Source organism: Phoxinus phoxinus, assembly GCF_949152265.1.
Source record: "Phoxinus phoxinus genome assembly, chromosome: 23".
In the NCBI taxonomy this organism is placed as follows: domain Eukaryota; kingdom Metazoa; phylum Chordata; class Actinopteri; order Cypriniformes; family Leuciscidae; genus Phoxinus; species Phoxinus phoxinus.
In genome coordinates this window covers 21661371-21671263 of record NC_136898.1, presented here as the reverse complement: position 1 = coordinate 21671263, position 9893 = coordinate 21661371, and the positions used below count along the sequence as shown (strand labels likewise).

Here is a 9893-nt window from a genome sequence, read left to right as displayed (position 1 = left end):
TGCTAGTGAAAGTAAACAAAGATGGAAAAAGAAATGGAATAAGTGAGAAATTAAAGCTATTTATACACACACACACACACACACACACACACACACACACACACACACACACACACACACACACACACACACACACACACACACACACACACACACACACACACACACACACACAAACACATGTTAAGTTCATCTAATGCACCGTGTGAGGCTCATTCGTTCCAGAAATGACAGATCACATGCCCACACACACCACTGAGTGTTATGAAAGAGACTCTGCAAGATATTCAAATCCAGCGGATGATGTGCACAGCCTATTTCCTGTTAATAAACTGATGGCAGCATTATAAACAAACGTGTTTCTGTGCTATATATCCCATGTCTATGAGGAAGCGCTGTGAGGAGAAAGAGTAGTTAGAAAGCATCTAAAATGTTCCCATGTTAAAGCATCGCGCAGCGAACCATTGCAGGTTTTGATTAGTCTATACAGACATTATTTGATGTTGAAATCTCTTTCTTTAATGTCTACAGAACTCAAGACCTCATGTTTAGGTAAAAAATTAGAAATGAGTTGTACATACCTCAGCCACACTAACTGCTACAGACCAACACGATAACTGTGAACGTGGATTAAAGTTCTTACACTACTGACTGGCTGCTCGCAGTGTAGCCTCTAATGTCAAAGAAGACGGATTTGCAATTAATCACGAAATCCTTTCTAAGTTCCTCCAACGTCCCTGCCCACAAAACAAGCAAACAAACCAAGCCAAGTACGTAAGAGTCCTGATTCTCCAGGCATGGCCGGTAAGGCAAGGAGGATATTGCTTAAGGCGCTATTGTTTTCACGGATTGGCTCATATCTGTGTCCGTGCTGCAGATGATCAGATATACAGAGTTATAAACACTGCACTTTATTATACTTTGTACATTATAAAAAGTAACATGTTTTTATGGCCAACTTCATTTTACTGTGGTAGACTAGAGTATTAAACAACATATTTTCTCTTTTCACCACATAGAGACAATATAATACATATATAAAGATGCAAATAGAATAACAACAACCATAAAAACCTATAATTAATATATCAACAATTATTAGTGCTTTTCTGATATTATAATTAAGAGGGAAAAAATTATTATACTTAAATTCTTGAGAAACCCTGATAAAAATGTAAGAATTAGTTTGTATATATATATATATTAGAAAACAATTTATTTGAACATTTTTGGGGATTCATTCAATTTGAAATTCCAGGGTGCTCCAACTGTCCTAATAACAAAGAAATTCTTGAGAGAAAAAATTCCCCCAAATGTAAGAATTTATATACTGTATATAGAATGATATATATATATATATCATATCATTATTAATATGTGTAAAAAATAAATAAATTCTTGAAAGAAATTAACTTAAAAAATTGTTTACATATTTATTATTATTATTACTACTTAAATGTAACAAAATAGCTTATTAATATTTTTAAAAACAAATCAAAGTCATGTGGTGCAACCAACATAGAAACATGCAGGAAAAAAAGCAACCACCTGAAATATCATGATTTTTTTTCAGACCATATAATGCCCTAGCAACCATCCAGAACACCTTAGCCACCACATACCAACAGTTTTCAGAAATATAAAACTCAGCTTCCCAATAAGTATTGCGTAAATGTCCTCACAGCTTGTTGTATAAAGCGTTATACACAAGTGAATGTCACAAGGTGTTACGGGTGCTGTAAGGTCATAAACAAGCGGTTTCATAATGACTTGTTAAAGATCAGAATAGCTCAAGAAATGTTGCTTTACACAACAAGAAACCAAAAAGATTTTGGTTATTTAAACATGACTCTCGAATCTAAATCAGAGATTTAACAGTAGTTGATATAACTGTTCCCAAAAGGTTTATTGAAAGAAAATAATTGCAGAAACGCAGCATGGTCCGAGGCTTTCCCAGTTTAGATTTCCCGACCCTTAATTCCGACTCCCATGACCCACTGATTGCATAACGGATGTGGAATGACTGGTGAAGAAGCCAGTGCGTTATATGTATGTATGTAGACTTAAAAAAGCCAATCTATAAACACAGCTCTCACCACACAGCTGGTTAGACTGACACATAAATGGAAACTTTCCAGGACGGCCAAATTCAAAAACTGGATGTTCTCTTTAGTCTCAAGGGTCTAATCGTGTTCTTCACACACGGAACAAAGGGTTTGCCAGAAATAAGGATATTTGCAAGCCAAATCACAGGATGGCAGGAAGGATCAGCAGGGCTGAAATTTCCTCAAATCCTGCAACGTCCTCAATAACCTCAATAATATTTTGAAACTCTCACATCATCATTACAGCCTCACACCCGGCCTGGGGGGAAACAATAGGTCTTTATCGGTGGGGAGAGGCGTGGATTCGAGCACAGAAGCGGAAAGCCTGTTTGCATTTGGCGTGGAGTGAGGGGAACGCGAATGACACATGAGTCATGACATAAACCGGTCACATGACCCGCTCAGATCGCCTCTGTAAACACAGGACACCTATAAAACAGAGCACTTGGCTTACAATTAAACGGAGAACAGTAACTAACAAAGATGACCCCGATGTAAACAACAGCGTATAGATCATAACAATAGATCAAATGAAGACTTCTAGACGTTTTCTGTGGCATCTGTTGGGAGTCGTGATGTTTGTATATATGTCAAAGCGCATTAATCAAACCTTAGTCGATTTGTTTAACTCTTTCCCTGCCAGCGGGTTTTTGATAATTTTCTCAAATATTGCATGGCTCCCAGAATATTTTGTTTTTTGAATATCTGAACAGTTTTATTCTAGCTTTGTGCATTCTTTTTTTGTCAACATTTGAATTAAAGTTTTATTTTTTTTAAAGCAACATTTTTAACAAAAAGCTGCGAAAAACACGTTTCTGTCAGACTTCATCAATGATGATCAAAACACAGATGGATTAGATCGAGTCCATCAACACAACCAAAGCTCCACAGTCCTAGAGCTCGTCCTGGGTCGACACTTCATTCAGTAACGTTAGCAGTTTTGATTTATATTCTGTTTTATATTTGATCATCGCGTTATTTTACATATGCATATGATTTCACATGAGATCGCATGATTCTGCGTCTTCTTCGCATGTGCTTTGATTCAGCACTCTTTCAGAAGATGTGTCATAGCGCCCCCTACCTTATAACAGTGAAAACTCAGAAACCTCACAAATAACGGAAAATTCCGTGTTTGGCGAGGAAAGAGTTAATGGGACGAACCGACTAACTTTCTTTTTCCATACATGTACTACAGCGCTATCTTGCATATAAATGTATAATACTGCTTATTGGCTTATTGAGATGATCTGCATCCGTTGACAATCATGCCTGTCCTTCTCGTTCCACTGTAAAAAGTAAAAACATGCAATTTTTGAAAACTCAAATTTGAGTGAATATTGTGCAAAATTAATGGTAATTTCAGGAATTTCATTTTGTATCCGTCTCATTGGCTATTATCACGACTAGTGAAAGACAAGCCAGTTAATAAAGTCACCATGAAATCAAATATAACCATTCTTAATTTCTTTTATGGATTATTACAGTTTATTATATACCAAGATTTATCCGTGCACATCTTTATTTTTTTTATTCTCATGTCCTCGTAATTATTAATCAAAATAACTTCCACTCCCACCTACAGCATCTCTTCTCTCGTGTTTACTGGCGCGAGGGCGGGACAACCTGTCACTCACATGAGATCCACCAATAGCAAACCACAACCATCCAACTATCCAAACAATTCCTGATGGACAAAATCATGTCCTGCCCGACATTTGCTCTTGTTCAAGAAGCCGTTTCACTTCAATATGCGTCAGAATAGTGGTGCGAGTGTGACATCACTTTGTAGGCCAAAGAACAGAAGCGAGTTAGCATTTTAGCATTTCCATCGTCCCGACGTCAATGTTTTTTTAATACGATTTTGTTTAAATGGCTGTCTGTGTTGTTTAACAAGCTCAAGACACTTTCACGTTTTCTTCTACGACATCAATATTATCCCACTCGTGATTTTTTGAAGCTGTCACGTGTCTTGAAAAAGGCGGTTGCTAACAAGTGGCTAAATGGGACTATAGAGGTCGTCATCACAACGTCATCACGCGAACAGGTAAACTCATTCCGCTTTTACACATTATTAGGGGCCAAGCCCGTAGGGCAAGGCACCTATTGTATCCGTTAGTTTTCTTATTATTATTCTTCCTCCTCTGTAAGTCTATGGCAGCCCTATGAACCGTACATAGGAAAATGATGAAATTTGGCACAGTTATAGATATGACCATGAATAGTAATTGGACCAATTTTTGAGACTCTAAGTCAAACTCTATAGCGCCACCACCAGTTCAAAAATTTAACATTTAAATAGTTATAACTTTTGAACCCTTTGATCTAGGAAAATTAATCTTAGTACACCTGAATCCACTCATTATGGTGATTGCAATCAATATCGTACATTAAGACTCCGCCCATTACAGTAGTAGCCATTTTGAAAAGTACAGTATTAAGTTTTTTTGCTACTACTCATTCAAACTTTGTTCAATTCTTACGAAAATTGGCTCACATGATATTTGGACTGAACCGCACAGAAATGACTGAACAGATTTTTTTAATTCATCTTTGATCAAAAGTTATGCTGTTGCAAACTTAACAAACTCGACCCAATATTGGTTCAGAAGCTCTATCTCGGCCAAAGTTTGATCAATCGAAAGGAAAATTGGTACGCTTCATCGGAACCATGATCTCAGGGTCCATGCCAAATTCGAGAACAGCGCCACCTACAGGTCATGAGATATGAAAAATTGATATTTTGGCCAATAACTTTTGTACAGTTTGTCAGAAAATCATGAATGTGGTATCTATGGATTCCTTGGGTCATGCCGAATCCGAGGATGCCAATTTTGTCAGGATGGGAGGTACCACGTGTCCGCCATTTTGAATTTTGACATAATTTGCAATCATTTTTAAACTATTTGACATATCTTCACAAAATTTAGTATGGATCATCGACACAATGTCCTGAAGGTACATGAGAACAATGAACACAGCGCCACCTAGTGTTCCAGAGATATAAGGTATTTTTCAAAAACGCTTATAACTTTTGAAAACATTGTTCAAATTTGTATTGATTTATGTCATTATGTTCCTCGGCTTATGCCAATTCCGACGATATCTCATTTGTCATTTTCCAATAATGTGACTATCCGCCATTTTGGAACAAATGAAAAACAGTTTTTTCACTACTTCTCCTTCAAATCTTGCTAAATTTTGTCCAAAATTTGATCAGATGTTCTTTGGACTGAGACGCACAGAAATGACTGAATAGATTTTTTATATTTGCTACCGTTCCCGAGATATTCATCTTCGAAGTTGACCTAGCCTGTGTTTGTTGCCTTATGCTAGTTAGCTTAGCATAATAATTGGTTAGCATGCTAACCAGATGCCATTCTTTCTAATGTGGCTCTTCAGCTATCAGGATAACCATTAGCTTCATTAGCATTAAGCTAGCTTAGCATGCTAATCTCGTTAACATGATTTTGTGTGCTTATTCTTACACTGAAGCCTATCCTCTGCAGCTTTGAAAGTTACGTCCTCTGAGTGGCGCAATTTGATAAACCACGTGTCTCGAATCCCGAACCATTCTGGTCGTGGGTTCGAATCCCGTGTGACACATGCAAGAGATACTGTGGCCAGAAGTGGTGCAAAAGTTGCTTCTATTCAAGATATTGTGTCTTTCTGACAACTTCAATATAACATGCAGTACATCTTTATACAAATTCTTAATTTTTAGTTGATACTCACTTGAACTGTTGAATTTTGCCAGCTGTGTAAATGCATGATTGCCAAGAAGCACAACAAGATGAGGGACAGGCACCTGACCCATAGATAGTGGGTTCAAGTCCGTGTGGGACAACTTTCAAAATGTGTATGAATAATTCCTTTATTATCCAGATAAGAGCAATACTAATCTTTTGTAGGATTGGAAATAAGTGTTTTTTTTCTTCATTCTGTGTTCGTTCTCATCAGAACGTCTGTTCATTTTGATTTCATCCTATCTGTACTTCTGAAGATATCTGTTCTTCATGTATATTCTATTTCTGCTCTTTTATCTCTTCTGGCTCTGCATTGCGCTGCAGCCCATTTCTTTCTTACTCTTGGATTGGAAATAAGTGTTTTTTCCTCTTCATTCTGTGTTTGTTCTCATCAGAACTTCTGTTCATTTTTCATTTCATCCTATCTGTACTTCTGAAGATATCTGTTCTTCATGTATATTCTATTTCTGCTCTTTTATCACTTCTGGCTCTGCATTGCGCTACAGCCCTTTCTGGGCTTGGCCCCGTGTTGCTGCTTGCAGCTATATTTATAGTTATAATTGTGCTCTTAAACTATTCTAACTCAAGCGTTATGGGAACATGTTTTAAGCTAAAAACTAAAGAGAGTTGTCGGAAGCTTAGATGATGACGTTATATTCGTGGGGCCGTGGTGTAGTTCGTTTATAGCCTTTAGCTTTTTACTTCTTTCGACTGCATTCAGGCTTCAAAATTCATAAAAGTTGTGTTCATCTGTGAAAATGATCTTGAAGGACAAAACGTGCAAGTAGACTATCATATTTTTTTTTTATCACAGAGTTTGTTTTTTGTGATAATCCAAAAGCCTGGGAAAATCCAATTGGGTATTTGTCGAGGGAGCCAGTGTGATGCGAACTGAGTTGGCCAACAAATTGACATCATTCCTGCACCAGTTCATAGGAAGAAAACATTATTGCAGCTTCCGCTTGATGCCAGCTTTGAGCTGCTATGACAGGGTTCTCTGGAACTGCTGCTTCTGATTGGTCAACAGCTTTCTGCGATCAGATCTTTTTGTAAAATGGTGTAAAAATGTATAAATGACCATTGTTCCTCAAATGAAGCTGCATGTCACTCTTACTTCTTACATGATAAAATCATTTTACTGCAAATCAATATTTCTATAGGGTTCAGAATAATTAGAAAAGCAGCAGTATCAAGTCAAGCAAGACATAAAGTCAATAAAAAATAAACCCCTTCAGGATGATTCAGGGGTTATTTTCTGATAACTGTCTGACTGAACATAATCCTTTAAAATATTTGGCTATTTTAGTGCTCATTCTGCATAATGTCATTTTAAAAAATCGTGTGTGTGTGTGTGTAGGCTAAATATTGTGTGAAATAATTTTTTTAACTTAGATATTTTATATGATTCTTGATTGCGTATTAAATTGTACCACACTGGCATTATATTAACCATCAGTTCCCCAAGATATTGGCATCGACCATTAAAAAACAGTGGTCGAGCACTAGTTTGAAGCCACAACCTTGTCATTTTTCAGTCTACCATACAATAACTAACGTCAGTCCGTGATGCAGCATTCATTTCTTTAACATTTTAGAGATGCATCATAACATGCAAAGCATCCGAGGCTTCGTGCGCAAATGTTGAAGAGCGTTTGAGGAAGTAGTGCTCCCTCCCTCTACTGCAAACCAAACCACTTTCCCACAGAACAAAGTGCAGCTCAGTTTACTCATTACATTTTTAACGAATGGTGTTAATAAATGTAGAATACGAAAAGACACTCTTACGCAGCATAGAAAAATCCGTAAAACCTTTTAATAAACCATTTGGCTTCAATGTGCTAAGTTATTGTTAAACGTTATTAACAGTGTTTCTCTTTACAATGATCATCAAACTGCTGTGTGCGCGCGCGTGTGTGTGTGTGTGAGAGAGAGAGCTCACGCATGAAATGTGAATGTCAGATCGTTACTACATTAAAGAAAGCATTGAGTAGCTAATATTAGAATATAGGCTATAAGAAGAATAAAAAAACTTACCGTCAGTGTTTTTCTGAGGAAATAAGCGAAGCCTACAAGTTATAAATGTATATCATTAAGCCATGACTTGTTTTTCAGTGACATTTGAGAGCGTGTCGAGCTTCAGGTTTTGACTGTCAAACTCTCTCCGCCCACGCGCACGCGCACGCGCACGCGCTCGCGCCCAGGTTCGTGATACGCGGGATACAATGTAGACTCACACACACATTGTAAAACATTTTTTCATTTTAACGGGAGAAACACCCGTATATATAGGCTACATTATATATACAATGTAAATAATGTAAACATAGGCTACTACAATAAAACCTTTTTTAATCCTATAATCCTAATATTAAATCAATCCTATACATTTATTAGTTTATTAACACATTAAATCTTGTTTTTATGGAATGCTTTAAGGAGAATTTCGTAATGCCAGCAAGTATATGGTATAATTTCTTTTCTACAAAGGTTTGTAACAGTGGCTGTCACACCCAGAATTTCAGGTTCTCACATTTGGCCTGTCACTGGCAACTTTTAATTGGATTGATAGTTCAGTCTGACTAAAAATCATGTAAACACTTCAAGCAATCCCACTGAACTCTATTCGAAAGGTCTGTAGATCTTGAATAATGTGTTAAATCCAATGTTTATTCCAACTACTTTCACAATTTGATTTAAAGTCACACTGCCTTGAAACGCGCAGCATTCAATGTGTTGATGTAATTTCCCCTCAAACAGGAAGACAGGGCTGGACATATCGAACAGCGTTTCGTTTATATCACAGCTCGTCCAGAGCCGTTGAGCTTGGTAAAGCCGCAGTTTCCTCCTAATCTCTGACCGTTTCATCTCCTAATCGCTTCCGTATCGGTTTAAAATATAGCATTTTGTGCAGAATTCAAATGGATCCGATGCGTTTTGTAGTTTGACTCGTGCATATGATCCGCTCTGTGCTGTCGAGTCTCTGGACCGGTGTTCTGCTGAATAATGCTACCAATCAGATTGCGCTACCAACACTATATTTGCATTGTTTTATAGGTTTAGGGTAGGGGGATGGACATTATAAAGCCTCAAACCTCATGAATATGATGCTGTTGGCACAATCTGATAGGTATCATTTTTGAATTGTTACTGTTTTAATGGGAGATAGCAAAGACATTCGCCCCAATGGAAAGCATTTCTGAATTGTGTCCCCTATATAGTACTCTGTGCCATTCACCATGTAAAAAACAGTAACGTTTGTGTGATTTAGGCCCCGTTTACACGATTGGAAAACGCAGGTATTTCTCTGCGTTTTGGCCTGTCATTTACACGAAAACGCCGTTTTTATCCCAGAAAACGATTATTTCTAAAAACTCCGGCCAAAGTGGAGATTTCTGAAAACGCCGGTTATATGTTGTCGTGTCAACTGGGAGAAACAGGGTTTTAGGTTCTCTCTTGTCGATTCTGAGGATTCTGATTGGCTTGCATGGCTTTATCCTTCTCCCTACACTGCCGCCCATAGGTTTAGCATAGTTATAAAGGCGCTCGACGGCGTATTTATGCGGGTTGTGTGCACGATATTATTATTGAAAACGGAGGGGGAGAAATATTCGTTTCTCTAAATACCCGGCTATGTGTAAATGTGGCCTTAATGTGTGAACAAGTGACCGATTTCAGCTGCAGCCTCTATAATGTAGGGGGCGGAGCTTCAGATTCTAGAGAGCATTTGATTGGACAGAAAATCTGATGAGAACCTGAAGTGCAGAGTGATGTCAGCAAAATCATTAATCCATATTGGCAGAAGTGGGAGACTGTGATTGTTGTCATTGTTTTGGAGCAGATTAGTTTATATAGGCTACATAAGGCTAACTTATTCATACTGAAAGCCAAATAACATCCATTTTGATTTCATGGGGACTTTAAAAAATATGGTGCAGTGGTGTGGTGCATTCTCCATTTCTGAATGCAGTGAATGAAATACTAGGGATGGCTGACGCAAAACTGACGTTCCGAAACTTTTCGAGATTCCGAAGTGCAGAAGCAT

At 37.6% G+C, this 9893-nt stretch overlaps 1 protein-coding gene across 2 annotated transcripts in view; it reads right to left on the bottom strand.

Annotated features, from left to right (window-relative positions):
- The window catches only part of pip5k1ba (phosphatidylinositol-4-phosphate 5-kinase, type I, beta a), a 25845-nt gene extending 17809 nt beyond the window's left edge, over positions 1-8036 (bottom strand). Inside the window, exon 1 of one of the 2 annotated variants that reach the window (XM_079600569.1) lies at positions 7886-8036. The gene's annotated coding sequence lies outside the window, so the exon portion shown is untranslated. Of the gene's footprint in view, positions 1-581; positions 755-7885 lie in introns of those variants that run through there. The other variant, XM_079600570.1, reaches the window with a different exon arrangement.
- Between the last annotated feature and the right edge of the window lie 1857 nt (positions 8037-9893).